Genomic DNA, 14,223 nt, shown 5'->3' with positions numbered 1-14,223 from the left:
ATCCCCCAAAGATAGGGATTATTTTGAAATGGGTCCAGGTTTGAGAACCACATAACAATCAAATGGATATTTTGGATATAAATAATCAAACATGCTTAATCATTATGGAAGGAGCATAAGAAAATAAGTATACAATACAGGTGTAAGAACTGCAAAGCAAAATATTTGAGAATGAGCTAAATATCAGATAAATACACTGTTATTTTTAATAATATTAAGCTCTGTAGAGTGGCACACATTTATGCAGATTTTTATATTAAGAGGTCTGACTTCTACCTGGTGTATTAGAAGTTATTATACATTAATAACTACCATTTTCTAAATATCTCAGTTTGAGTTCCCCCAGAAGCACATCCTTAGACAATGACTCAGTAAAATTATTTTATTTTATTTGGAAATCACAGTAGGGGAGCAGAGTAATTGTAAAGGAAAGAGAAAGCAGCTGATAAAGGATCTGCCATCAAGCTAGTTACCACTGTAAGTCGTTAGAGCTTGATCCTGTGGAGAAACTCTGGGAAGGGTGCAAAATGCAAGCCTCAGAACCATCCTGAGGGGTGAGGGAGCTGGAGTATTCATGCATCAATCCCTGAGAGACACAATTTGAGGGATTTGGGTGGGAGTGTTACTTCTGTCCTTTAAAGGCTTCAAAAATAGAACTCAGGCAAAGTGTGACATTCATTATCAGCTGGAAGTCCACTATAGTACACGAGTGGTCTGAATGAAAAGGATGAGGCACGGATTTTGTTTCAAGGTGCTGGAGAACTTTGAGATTCCATTTAATATACTATTTATAATCTTTACGAAAACACTGCAAGGAGGTTTTTTCTTATCTTCACTTTATAAAGAGGGAAACCAAGACACGTCTGATAAATAATAGTTACATGCCTTTTATGTACCAGGTCCTGTTCCAGACAGTTGGCATAGAGTGGCGAACAAAGGAGACTAGAAATATGCCCATGTGAAGTTTATATTGTAGTGGGGAGAATGACAACCATATAAACCAATACAGCTTTAGATATAGATAAAAGCTGAGAAGGAAAATAAATAAAAGTAAGGGAATTGAGAATGACAGGGGTACTTTTTAAGATAACTAGTGTAGGGAAGTCTACTCTTAAGAGTTAACATTAAGAAGAGAAATGAATACAGTGAAGGAGCCAGTGAGTGAATAATTTCAAGCAAAGGAAACAGCAAGTCCACAGCCCCAAGGGGGATCTGTGCTTGGTGTATGTAAAGAACAAGGAAGCCAACACGGCTAGGGCAGGGTATAGGGAAAAGGAAATTAATCAGGAATAAGGCGAGATGTGTAGATCCTCATAGACCATCATGAGAACTACATATTTAACATTAGATTTAAATCTAAGTGTGCCAGGTAAAAGTAGAAGGAAAATAAGTTAGATAATTCAGCAACAATGATGTCATTAAATGACTCTTCCAATAAAATAAGATTATTAATTGTTCAGTCTGTAATTTAAACAAATGTGTGTTCCTTCCAAGCTGATGAACTACATTATGCTGCCTCTCCATTATAGCATAACATTTTATTTCACTAGAACCCTTTATGAGTGTATGCAATTGGTGATGTCTTTTTGCTTAACCAAAACAAGGGAAATCCCCCAAATTGATAAATTAAAAAGAAATTCTGTTGAGGGCCTGAATTTAATAAGCTTATGGCTGACTTATTTTTTCAAGCCCTAAGAAGTATGAACATTTTAAACTTACAGCACTAATACTTCACTAGTATCTTTGCCAACCCTCAGCATTATCTTGTGAGACACCCAGACTCACTGAAATCTCAAAGTGCTGCTTTTCTACCTGCTGTGTGCTGTGGGTTGAAGAGAACCGAGAGTCGTTTGTTTCCTCCACAAGTCTGAGATATTTCATGAATTCTCATTTATTTCAGAGATACTTTCTTTCCCTTGTGGGATATTCTTAAGTCTCAAAGGTCAACAGAAAGCCTTGGAATATGCAGCCTTTTTCATCTCGCTAACAGCAGGGAAAGAGCAGAAAGAAAGAACCTAACAGTAAGAAGACATAAAGAATAAAAGAAATGGCAACATAATTTCATTTATATTTTCTAGGCAAATAAAGAAAACAAGAATAACCCTAGCATAGTAATAATTACTGGTTAGCATTCTGGAACTTTGCTGGGTTTGCCATGCTGCAGGAATATTGATGGATCTGACTCTGGGGACTCTGGTCTAACCAATGGCAGGATCATGACTCTTCACAAACCGCAGACTGACTTTTACAGACTTCCTGAGTCAGTCCTCACCAATGCTAGCCTTCCCAAAGCTTCATTCTGCTATTAGTAACAGAGGTGGCCATTTCTCCCTCTTCTCTTTTTTCTCTCAGAGGCGTAATCATCTTCTTTTGTTGCCTACATCAATAATAAATCCCTTTGCCATTAGCAAAACACTTGAAGAATACTGGAGGATGGGTCCTGGATAATAATTCACTAGGTAATTACATAGTCTTCCCTTTGGAATCATAGGGTAGACAAAGATAAAAGAGGCAGTTGAGTGGAGTCAAACTGCCTGCCTAGAATCCCAGCTCTTTCACTTACTAGCTATGTGGGTAAATTTTTCAGCCTCCAATGCCTCAGTTTCCTTATCTGAAAAATGGGGATAACAAGAATAGTATTTTCCTTAAAATTTTAGTAAGTTAATACAGAAAACAGTTCCACGAATGACTATTTCATGATAATGCAGATTTACACATAACCTACTTCACTCCCATCTCTGCCCAGTCCATGCCTCCAGAATTCTACCGACCATATATCCCAGGACTGAGGTGAAGAAATAGGTGTCAGCTAATTAGGGGATTCATGGAATCACTTGTGCTGCTCTAGTAGTATCATTCAGGAATTCAGGACGAGAATTATTGCTCCAGATGGCATCAATCCACAGCCAGAACAAGGGTGGATTAGAATTGTCCCATGGAATTCCTAGCCAGCTAATAATAAGTCTTCAATAATGCTTTTCTGGCATATTGAATTATTTGGAGCTCACTAACTGCAATAAAGAGGAATTCTGAATTATAAATAAAGCACTTAGGACCCAGAGTAGCACTGTATATATAGCTGTTTGTTATTATTGTTGCTATTAGTCCTCTGGGAAAAAGAGACCACGTTGAGGCTAACACTCACAACTTCTACATGCCCATCTCATTGCAATAATAAAAGAAAAGAACCAAATAAACTATTTTGTATTATTAACACTGAAAGGGGAATTCTGGAGTAATGAAGAGAGACAGCAAGAAATAACCACATAAATTTTCACATTTCAAGTAGCTGTGTGGGGTGAAGAAGAGAGAAGTAATTGGAATTAGGAAGACAATTTGTATAAAGCTCATAATTAACTGAGATGTACATCTGGTAAAACATGAATTTTTAAAATGATAGTGCTTGCATCTTATTCACCTCCTGTGAGCTCAGTATGATAACTACAGTATCTTTAAGAGTATCAGTAGAGTTGTCTTTTTTTTTTTTTGCTGTAGTTATTTTTATCATATTCTTGTGGCCAAGATTTTTAACTTTAAGTATTTAAGAAGTTACAGGAATTTGGATGGAGCTAGAGTTTATTATGCTAACTGAAAGAGAAATACCATATGATTTCATTCATATGTGGAATTTAAGAAACAAAACAGATAAACATGAGGGAATGGGATAAAAAAAGAGAGGGAGGCAAACCCCAAGAGACTCTTAACTATAGAGAACAAACTGAGGGTTGCTGGAGGGGAGGTGGGCGGGTGATGTGTTTTATGGGTGATGGGTATTAAGGAGGGCACTTGTGATGAACACTGGGTATTATATTTAAGTGACGCATTGCTGGGCTCTATTCCTGAAACCAATAATATCCTACATGTTACCTACCTAGAATTTAAATAAAAACTTTTTAAAAATGTAAAAAATAAAGAATATTTAGCCACAAATCAAAATAAATAAATAAATAATTTTTTTCTCTCAAAAAAAAAAAGCAGAAATTGGATGAGAGGAGAGGAGTGTCACAGAGGAAGTGCCTGCCAGTCTCCCAAGCAATCTTTCTGCCCCTTGAATACAAGGACCTCATCTCCTCAACCTGAATGTCCTCATATGTAAATGAGGGTGTTATGATGTGTAATGGAGACACTCTAAGTGACATATCCCAGTGTTTGGTATCACTTGCTGCCTTCCTCAGATCTGCAAAGCAAACAGAAAATGAAGCATCACTGGCACAAATAAACTAGAGTCTCCTTGTACTTACAGTGATTTGTAACCCCAGCAAGGCCAGACAAAAACTGAGATCAAAGCCTCCTAAATCCAAAGAAAAGATTGATTTCCATGAGTGTAGGAAGTGTACTTAATACACTCAGTGAGGCCTGAGTGACATGAACAGTAAGGCTCCATCAAGAAAGCAGGTCTTTGCCCATTGGAAATTAGAGCTCTTATTTTGTACTGGTTTAGAGTAAATTATTAGCATCTTCTGGCATTTGTGTGATGATTGGTCTTCTACATCAAAACCATGTTTTTCATTTTCCAATCCTCATTACCATAAGCCAATATCAAGTAATTTTTCATCCTGACTTTTCCTGTCATTCATGGTAGCAGCCTTTTCATTACTTATGTATCACCAACCACACACACATTTGCTTATGCATTTAAATAATTTTTAAGCATAAATTTGTCTTATATATTCACACCCAATCTTATAGCTCTGGGTATGAAGTCCAAATCTCAAGAAATAGCAGTTCAGTTTGAAAATTCAGGTATTTATGAAAAGAGAAAACTAGTTCATTAGTGGGCAGAATAGAAGTCAGCAAAAAAAATAAAGAGCTTTTTTTTCCAGCGAAGGCTTCAACATTTAGCCTACAGCATGTATATTTATGAAAGTTTAAATCTGTACTTCTGAAGCTTTTGGTATTCAGCCCCAAATGCAGACCACAGATTTTTGCCATGTAGATATAATATATATATATATATATATATAATTTTAGTTTTTTATATATAAATATATACATCAGATTTAAAATTAAAGAGAATTTAAAATATCTTCTGAAAAAATTCTAAGAAGAAATTTATTTTATTGACTTTATTTTAATAATAAAAAATTTATTAATAACATATAGTGTGGAGGAAAATACTATTAACAATCTTTCACCAAGATATCTTGGGTATATATGCATGTAAACACCAGAGTGACATAGAGCTTAAGAGCATGAGTATTAGAGGCAGGACCTAGGTTCAAAGTTTGGCTCTGCCACTTACTTAACTTAGGTAAGTTGCTAACCTTGTGTGTCAGTCTCCTCACAGATGAAATGAATAAATTAGCATGCCTACACTATAGCACTGTTGTGAAGGCTAAATTCACAACAAAAGTGGAAAAATTCCTGGCATAAAACAAGCACTCAATAAATATCACCTATTGCTAAGAGGCTCAGCAATGAAAAATTTCACCTAATTTCAGTTCATTTAATAACCCTCAAGCAATGCATTCACCCTTATACTTAGTTCAGTGAAATCAACTTTAGACACAATTTGCACTTAAGTTTGTCTTTGCTTTCTAGTTAGACCTAACTCCAAACATTCATGAAAAGATGTTCAATCTTGCCAATATTTGAGCAAACTGAAATAGCAAAACTCCCTTTTCACCTTTCAGGTTAGCAAATGTAGAAGGAAGACTAACTCATTTCTAAGTACGGAGTGCACTGTGAGGAAAAGGGACCTCTTCTACTGCTGCCAGAAATCCAAATTGGCACAGATTTTCTGGAAGGTAGTTTGGCAGTATACATTCCAAATCTTAAAAATATATTCCCTTTGATCTAGAAATTCAACACACAGAAATTAATCCTAAGGAAGCATCAGACAAATGGGCAAAGATGAATGAACAGGATGGTCACACAATGTTGTTTATAACAGCTTCAAATTAGAAGCTACTTAAATAGAAGTACAAGTTAATGATATTGGGCCATATCCATAAAACACAATTCAATGAGACCATTCATGAAGTTGATAGTTTTGATATAGAAACATGATCAAGTGAAAGTAACATCATTACAGTATGATTCACTTTTTTATAATATGCATATGTGTGCATGTGAATGGAAACAGTCTGAAGGCTATATATCAAAATATTACCAATTTGCTTTTCAGTAAACTATGGGCATTTTACAAGGAAAATATATTATTTTTATAATCATAGAAACACCTGTGAAACTGTTTAATAAAAATTTAATTCAGAGAAACCCCCAAATCTAAAGAAAAACATCATGGTGTTAAACTTTAAGACAACAGAAAAGCATTAAAAATTTGGCTTTATATGTACTTCAGCTTTTTTACTCCCCTAATGAAATGGTCTTTAGTATAAACAGCAAAACCTGACAGAATTTCAATCAAGGAGTCTCTTTGGATCTGTACCTGGTATAGAATTGTGGCTTTTTGTCATGTTTCCCCTCTACTGCCCACACCCTCAGGGCAGTTTATTTTAGTTAATGGTCCTTCAATCTGGCTGCTAGGTATAATTTGGAATTCAATGAATTGTTGACGTCATTAACCTGGGCCAAATGTGATTCAAGGTTAATAGGACTAAAAGTCAAAATGAAAAAGAAGATCTCTGGTATACAAGAAAGGCAACCATAGAAGAGCTATTCCAGAACAGTGGAATTAATGAAGAGCTATCTTTCTTCTGTCACTAACACCAAAATTCTAAAGATCCATATATTTAATTAACCCTAAAGAATGCTCAAAGTTGAGATAAGAGAAAGTTTTACAGAAGGAGATTGATAGTCCAAAATCAATAATCCAAACTTTATGCTTAGTAAGGAAGGGTGGTGAGGGGTAGGCAAGTGTTTAAATAAAAGAACACTTGGGGCACCTGGGTGACCCAGTTGATTACGCATCTAACCATGGTTGGTTAACGATCTGATTTTGGTTCAGGTCATGATCTCACAGTTCATGGGTTAAAGCCCCCCCACAGGGCTCTGCACTGATAGCTCAAAGCCTGCTTGGGATTCTCTCTCTCCCTCTCTTTCTGCCCCTCCCCTGTGCACATGCACGTGTGTTCTCTCTTTCTCTCTCTCTCAAAATAAATAAATAAACTTTAAAAAAATTTTAACATAAAGATAATAAAAATAAAGAACACTTTAGTTTTGGTAACCTGAAAAATATTACACTTCTGAAGACTAGTTAATAGAGGGCCATAAAATATTTTTATCTGAGAGCATTAGAATAAAAAAGCTATTAAGAGTTTTTGGTGACTAGACTATTATAAAAAAAAAAGGCCACATATAACCCCTCACATATTGTTGTATATTGTTTATAAATATTGTATATTTAAATTATGGTGGCCAGAGAAGCCCTTTTCAGAAAATGTTCCAATGGAAATTTATCTGACCCACTGATATTTGCTAAGTCCACATTAGAATGTGCCAAGATGAATGTTTTAACAGAATCATCCCAGCGATGATGTCTGTGTGTGACGGGGAAGCAACTGAGAGCAAGTTGATGAGAGAAACGTTTAGGAAGTAGAGAATATAAACACAGGAAAAATCAATTAACCCAGGAGTTAAGAACTCTGAGTTCTCCCATCTCTGTATGAATCTCAGATATTAGTCTCTCAGTTAACAATATAAATAAAAGATGTGAACTATAGATGTCTAAAGGCCTTTATCACTATGTTTCTTTATTCTCTGCCTCTGTGGACTGCCATATTATTTGAGGTGGCAAACTACAAAATGGCAAATTTTACTCAGAGGTTAAAGAAATGGGCCACTCATGAAAATGCATTTCCCTACTGAAGACCAGTAGGATGACACATTAATGTGACACAGATAGACAGGGTCCAAAATAGGAGATTTAAGTAAACAACAAAAAAAATGCAAGTGACCAAGGAGCTGGAAAGGACTCTGTAACCCATCCATTGAAGAAAATCCTTTAAAAAGGCAATCTAAGCTTAGATCACAGAGACTACCAGTTTTAGATGATCAATAATTTCAAATGGTTGAGAATAGAGAATATGCCAATTTATGTTTTCTAATGGCATTTCTTTACATCATATTCCATCTTTTTCTCAGTTTAATCAGTATTCAAACAATAAAGGGCTGTATTTTAAAGTTTTTTGAGATATATTTGAGCACAGAAGTGTACACTTTGGTGTCTGTCATTTACCCTTCAGGCCTGGAATAATGTGCAAAGAGAAATCCATTCTACCCTGAAAAGAAAAAATCTTCTGCCTGCTTTCTCTTAGCCAAACTCCATGAGCAAAACTAGCCAATAAAGGATAACGCTTCTAAATGCAGACTTCCTGCATAATGACGAACACACAGATACACATGAGGAAAAGTATCAGGGACTTGACAGATCCCATGTCAGAAATGACTCTTTTGCCTCTCTTTCCCTCTCTCCCTCCCTTTTCTCTTCCTCTATTCCTTCCTTCTTATTTTCTTTCCTTCCTTTTTTTCTCTTTATTTTTATCCTTTAAGCAAAAGCTACTAAGTTTCAATACATTTTAAAGAAATATTCTTTTTCATAGATTATATATTCTATGGAATATGTAAGCTCAAGGAACTTATTTAATAGGGCACACGTTTTGAACATATGGTAAGGAACCAATTTGGATGATGAAATAATTTCTAAATATTGTTTTAACATTGGCCCTTCTAAATTTCAATAAATCCTTTACTGCTTTACCCCAGAAAAGTTTAGTGAAAAATACTTAGAAAGAAAGAACAATAACTAGATCAAAAAGAGTTCACTGCAATTAGAGTAATGATCATTATAAATAGGAATGTACCCAGCCAGTGAGAAGGATCTGGTGAAGCAGGTCAAAGATGGATGCTAAGAGCCATGTCCTTCACATTTTTATACATGAACTGCAAGTTACCGAAGAAATACAGAGAAAATAGATTAATTTTATCCCCAAATGATATAGACTAAGCATTATCATAAAAACCATACACATAAAGAAAAAATATAGAGAAATAAATGCACTGAATGATTTGTCTTGGTGACTGGAGGTGCCTGAAAAAAAATTGTGTAGGGACAGGGTTAAATGACTAAGTTAGAAACAGCACAAGACTACCTCCAGTGCTTAAAAATTTTCAATGACTCCTCATTTCTTACCTTAGCACATCCTCCACTACTCTTCAATGTATACTCTACCAGAATTTCTGGTAGAATATGTTTTCTCTCTGGCCATAAGTTCTTTAGTCTCAATATTGCCTCTAGACCTTCATTCTAGTTGACCTCTCACCCTTGACCTCTTCCTCACCACCACCCCACCTCCACCCATTCTGCCCAGTGTCCCCTCTTCTCATTTAAATCCAACCCAAATCCCACGTCCACCTGGAAGCCTTCATGGCCATTTCAACCTGTATTGATCCCCCATCGTTTCTGAACTAGAGAACACTTAATATACTCACTTATCTTATTCTCTTATTATTTCTACTGTGAGTCTAATCTCACCAACTATAGTCTCCAAATACAGAATCTGTCTTCAAAGGTAAAGATTAAAAATTGCATGTTTATTTTTGATAAAATTGAGTGAACTTCACAGTGATCAGCATGTGGATTGACTGTTGCCATGTAATCTTAGTAATAAAATAGAAGTATTTTACCTTTTTTATGGCATCAACATATCTGAGACTTTTTGGCATAATAATGGGCAATTTTCATAATCATCTAATGAACAAATCTTTATTGAGCCTCTCCTAGGCTCCAGGCACTGTGCTGTTTTACTGAAATACAGAGTTAACATGACTCAGTCTTATAACTTAATAGATAAAAATTCTGGATATTTATGAATAGCATTTTACAGTTTATGAAACAATTTGACATATTTTATTCTAATTTAAACCTTACAGTAATTCTTTATCACTGACACTGAATGGAAGCTAATGGTGTACTAATCAGTCTCCAGAAACCAGTCTCCTATCAACTCCATTGCTATCAGAGGGGGCTAGTTCTACATAGTGTCTTGTACTTTCGGCCATGACCTACAGAGAAAGGTCATAATTAAGCTTTTTGTGATCACCATCCCCTTTTCATTGGTATATTCCTGATGTCTCTGACAGAGAGTTTTCTGGGCTCTCCCACAGAACATAGTGGGCTGGTGCCTTGTCCTAAATTACATGTCATGTCTTACTCCAGCAGGTGTAGTTCACTTAACTTACTGATGCCTTCTCCTTTTGCCATGATACATATGGCATTTTTAACTAGTGTTGTCTTCCTCCAAGAACCTAAGAGCCATCCTTAAAATTAGCATTAGCACCCTTTCCTAAGGTACTTTCCAGGGTGTTAAATCCTATTACATAAAGTACTCCTTTATCTACCTTTATGTTCTTTCCTGCTTGATCCAGCAGCCTCGGGATCCAGTTCCAGGGATGTTCTCCCAGCGACTACTGGTGTTTTTTGGCTAGGACCTGCATCTCCTTCCACTTCAGCCCATCTCCTCTCTTATCAGTCCCAGAACTTCCACAGTTGGCCAAGGAGGGAAGTGAAGTCAAGGCAAAGGATTCTACATCATCTTCAAGCAAATGGAGAGAACTGAACTAAACAGAGAGGCTTGGGACACTTTTTTCAGGCCGAGAGAGTTAAGAAGAATCTGGAGATTCAAGACTTTTGGGATTATCAACCCAAATTTCCCCTTGCCATGTCTCAGGGTCCTACTTCTCCAAATATACCCCTGTCTTTGGCATTGAAAACTTGCCAAATTTGAGAACTCAGCCTCTTCTATAGTCCTACTACTTTCGTACTTAACCTGATCCTCAGCTTTCTGGAGATGAGAGTTTCTTTACATGCTGCAAAGGATAACCTCTTGCTTTCACACTCACTTTTTAATTGGTAATTAAACATTCTCAGTGTTCATTATCTTCTCTAATGTATTGGTTGTGTCAAGCTAAAGTCATCCAATTCCATGGTCATTATAATTACTACTATTCCCTTGTTTTGGTTATCTAATACTGAATTAAAAAATCACTCCCAAAATTACTGCTGTAAAACAACAATAATTTTAGTATATTTACAGATTCTATAGGGCAGGAATTTGGACATGGCACAGTAGGTAGGAATTGTTTTTCTCTGCTTCATGCTGTTTGGTATATAAACTGGGAAGCTTCAGATATCTTGGACTTACTCAAAGGGTCAAGAGCTGAGTTTATTTGAAGGAGTTCTTCCTAACTGGGAGTGATTTTTGTCCCCAGGGAACATAGAAATGTCAGAGACATGTTTGTCACAACTGGGGGGAAGAGAGTCAGTACTACTGGTATCTAGGTGGTAGAGGCCAGAGATATTGCTAAACATTCTACAGTGTACATGATAGTCCTCCCATAATGGAGAATTACATGGCTTCAAATGAGAATAGTACTGAGGTTGAGATATCCTGCTCTGGAGGCTTTTTCTATCATATATTAAGCACTTGAACTAGAATAACTCAAACTCTGGGTTCATCTGGCACCTCTCCATATGACAGGCTTCCTCATAGCATGCCAACCTCAAGGTAGTTGACTTTTTGACATGGTGACACAGTTTCAAGAATAAACAAGGCTGTCACTGAAGTGTACACTTTAAATGATTAAAATGGTAGGTGCGCCTGGGTGGCTCAGTCGGTTAAGCGTCCCACTTTGGCTCAGGTCATAATCTCATGGTTTGTGTTCGAGCCCCACATCAGGCTCTGTGCTGACAGCTTGGAGGCTGGAGCCTGCTTCGGATTCTGTGTCTCCCCCTCTCTGACCCTCTCCTGTTCATGCTCTGTCTCTCTGTGTCTCAAAAATAAATAAATGTTAAGACAAACTTTTTAAATGATTAAAATGGTAATAAAGTAAAATACAATAAAAATTTATTGTTTAAAAAAAAGTAAACAAGACTAGAAAGACCACATGGACTTCTTTGACATATTCTTATAGTGACATAGGATCACTTCCACCATAATCTGGTGAAGCAGTCACAAGTTCATTCAAATTCAAGGAGAGTAGATATAGTTCCTATGTATCAGTGGGAGGTGTATAAAATAATAGTTCTCAATGCTTTTCACCTGGGGTGTTCTCCAGCTCCAAAATCTCATTTTCGAGTCTTCTTTCTTAGGATGACTTCTGATTCCAGTTGTCATAGATAAGGATTCCCAGGAAACAGACACTGAAATTCTGAGATTTTCATGTGAGAGATTTTTTGAGGAATGCTTTCAGGAAAAACACCTGTGTGGGCATAAGGTAAGAAGCACTGGGCAGAAGGAGAGTCAAACTGTGATGCAATTGCCATAACTTCAGTGAGCTTACAGGATGCTCTGCAGGTGGGATGATCCTGTAGAGATGATTGTAATAGAGGCAAGAGGTTCAGGCTTTTGATTTCTGTATCAGCCAGTTACTGAATGTAGGCTGCTCCTTTGGAGGGCAAGCAACCTTAGCCAAAGTATCATTAAGCAGCCTGAGGGCAATTCACAAAATACGGACATAGTCCTGAATCTCCAGCCCCTAACACCCTTGCCAGCTAGAGAAACAAATAACTAAAGGGTGATCTGGTTGGTACATTCACTACAGAACTTATTTTATTTTACCAAAGAAAGCTTTTATGATCCACATTTAATTGACTAGGGAAGCAAATTGCCATTTACCTTTAGTGCTTGCCCTATAGTTGCCATTTGGTTTACTTTCAAGTCCACTATGGTTTAGATGTGCCCCTTAAGCTATCACGTAATGGTCTATCTCTGTAGGGACACATCAGTTACTTCCAACAGCTTATAGCTTTTAGGAAAATAATTCTAGCAGCAGACCACATGATTCAAATATTTTAAGCAATCCATTGTGGGGGGAAAAAACTATCTTTGTTTTTCTGTTCTGTGAAGAAGAGTTGACCTCCGCCCACAAGATACTTCATTCTTCACCTCTGAAACAGAGTTCAAGTTTGTGCAGTTCACTGGAGCTCAGCTCCGAAAATAACTATGCAGCTTGTTTGTTACCTCCCTCTCAACAGAGGAGGAAACAAAATTGATGTTGAAATTCTCAAACTGTCTATTATCATTAATTAACCCTTAACCTTTATCAAGGTAAAATGAAACCGGTAGTTGAATTTTTTTTTTTAAGGATTCCTTTAGGAACACTTACTAAATGCTACCTCCTCTCCATAGAACATGCAACCCTATGGACAGGGTATAGGAACTCTTGCAAATTTTTATACTGGAAATAATAGTGTTACTGGTAGACACACCATGAAAATTCAAGTAGTAGAATGTAAAAGGGAGTCAAAACAAAGGAAACTGCCTCTCAGCAGTGTGGCCAGAACTAGTGTGAGGCGAATGAAGTGCTCAGGTACAAAATTTAAGGGAGTATTCACCCTCACGTGCCAGCTCTGCCCTTGCACAACCCTGAGAATGAGTGCCTCCTGAAATTCTGCATCCAGGCCTCTCTTGCCTCACCCTGATCCCAGCTGTGCTCAGTAGTACATCTGACCAGAATCAGATGTGAAGTAGGTGGAGCAAGTTTGTGTCTACATGGAGTGTGTATTTAACAGTTCACAGCAAGTGCCTATCAATATTTTTTTAATGCTTATTGATTTTTGAGAGAGAGAGAACAGAGAGAGAGAGGGACAGAGGATCTGAAGCAGGCTCCGAAGCAGGCTCTGTGCTGACAGCAGACAGTCAGATGCGGGACTCAAACTCACCAACCATGAAATCCTGACCTGAGCTGAAGTCAGACACTTAATTGCTTAACCAACTGAGCCACCCAGGCGCCCCAAGTGCCTGTCATTCTTATAATCACTTTTTAGTGGTTCTTCACCCAAAAGTCACTCACTTTGTACCATGCATTCCAGTTAACCTGGCTTGACATGCGAGCCAGAGAAAGTTATCTATGGTCTGTGGCCTTTGAGGGGATCTGCCTTGAGACCTCTGTCCAGCAGAGGCATTTCATACCAGATGGTAACAGTTCACATCAGTCTAATCATCTTTTGGAGCATTTGGATTTACAGTGAGAATAAGCAGAGAGCAAACAAGTTAGGAAATCTCAGAGAGAGGAGGCAGAGGTAGAGGAAAGTACAGAAAAAGAGTCAAGAAGCAGTTGGAAGCAGCGTAGGAGAAAGCAGCCTGTGGAGAGTGGCAGAGTTTTACTCTAGAGCATCAAACACTGAGTCATAATTAGTAGTTTATTTTAGAAATCAGAGTTGTGTCTAGATCATGGCACTGGATTCAAACTCCTGTGGCTACTGGATCTTAAATTGTGATGCTGACAACGTTGCTTTCATTGAATCTTGACTATTCAATC

The sequence above is a fragment of the Leopardus geoffroyi genome, chromosome D2 (assembly GCF_018350155.1).
Source record: "Leopardus geoffroyi isolate Oge1 chromosome D2, O.geoffroyi_Oge1_pat1.0, whole genome shotgun sequence".
Taxonomy (NCBI): Eukaryota; Metazoa; Chordata; class Mammalia; order Carnivora; family Felidae; genus Leopardus; species Leopardus geoffroyi.
The sequence above is the reverse complement of the archived record's forward strand: the minus strand, read 5'-3'. Positions refer to the sequence as shown.